The sequence below is a fragment of the Schistocerca piceifrons genome, chromosome 2 (genome assembly GCF_021461385.2).
Source record: "Schistocerca piceifrons isolate TAMUIC-IGC-003096 chromosome 2, iqSchPice1.1, whole genome shotgun sequence".
NCBI classification, from domain to species: Eukaryota; Metazoa; Arthropoda; class Insecta; order Orthoptera; family Acrididae; genus Schistocerca; species Schistocerca piceifrons.
The window spans coordinates 819,855,743-819,857,254 of NC_060139.1; positions in this window are offsets into that span (position 1 = coordinate 819,855,743).

A 1,512-nucleotide genomic window follows, 5' to 3' on the forward strand; every position below is an offset into this window, starting at 1 on the left:
GTGGCTAACTGTTGAGAGTAAAAAATTTTTGATTTTCACTGTGGTTTCCATTTCGCGACCGATCGGACCCTACTTTCCGAACAGCCCTCGTTCTTCTAGGTACGAAGGGACTTCAAAAAGAAAAATTACACATTATTGTGCCAGGTCAAGTAACTTCTATTTAACACTGCACTATAGTTCAAAGAGACACTCATAGATAAAACTATTTATCAATAGACACCAGCTCTCTCTAACGGGTCGGAAAGTTCTACCACTGTTCAACGCCTCGACGACAGAAACCCGCTCCTTGGACATTTGGCAACTGCTAGGTGAACGTCCTTATCGTTGAAAAATGTTTCTCCATCAGAAGTTGGCTGGAAATTGTCCTCTGTGGCCGATATGGCCTTGCTTCCTGACAAACATCACCCAAGTCTGAGCGGCCCTGGTCAAATTGCTGGCATCATTTCAAATGGTTCAAATGGCTCTGAGTACTATGGGACTTAACATCTGAGGTCATCAGTCCCCTAGAACTTAGAACTACTGAAACCTAACTAACCTAAGGACATCACACACATCCGTGCCCGAGGCAGGATTCGAACCTGCGACCGTAGCGGTCGCGCGGTTCCAGACTGAAGCGCCTAGAACAGCTCGGCCACCACGGCACCATTTTGCTACGGCTGAACGCGATATTGCATTTCGCCGTGAATCTGTGTGCAATTGCACCAAGAATCGTACCGTCCCGAGTACTTCAGCTTTGTTATAGGTACCGCAGCAGAAATCTGAAAATGCATTCTCTTCTGAAAATGCGCCACTCTTCTTGCGAATTGGTATTAGCACGGAACGACATGTGTTACTTACTTTCTGAATCCCTCTGTGTTGTTAACATGTGCACAATTCGCCATAGTTATAAGCTAATGAAGTGAAGTGGAACGACGTAGCAAAACTGAGAAACCTCCACGAAATACGAAGCGTGTATTTTAGGCCGTGTACGTATCTGCGTTAAAAGTATATGTAACAGTCCACAACATTCCATATTACAAACTTCTACTTCTCCAGTAGAATCTGATATCACATGCTGTTGTTGCATACACATGATAGGCACAGATCGTAGCCACATCCCCTCCCCACCTCCCTGATGCCTCTCTCTCTATGTCAAACACAAACACACACACACACACACACACACACACACACACACACACACACACAAACACAGAGAGAGAGAGAGAGAGAGAGAGAGAGAGAGAGAGAGAGATAGCAGTAACTACAGTATCTGCAAATTTTTTTACGCTGAAGAAAGGAGAATCTTACGGGAAGAGATTGAAAAATTCATGTGCAGAGTGTTACGTCAAGAGAAAACTAACTAAATTTTTTTCGGTATTTAAAGGATGTACTTACAGCTGTACCTAACCTACCGTATCATGCGAGAGTATACAGTAGACATCCATTTTTCAGTTATCTTGGTTAATAACATTTTTATATCAGTATCACCTTCAGATTTAATTGTGTATCCATAAAGCCAGCAAATTTCAT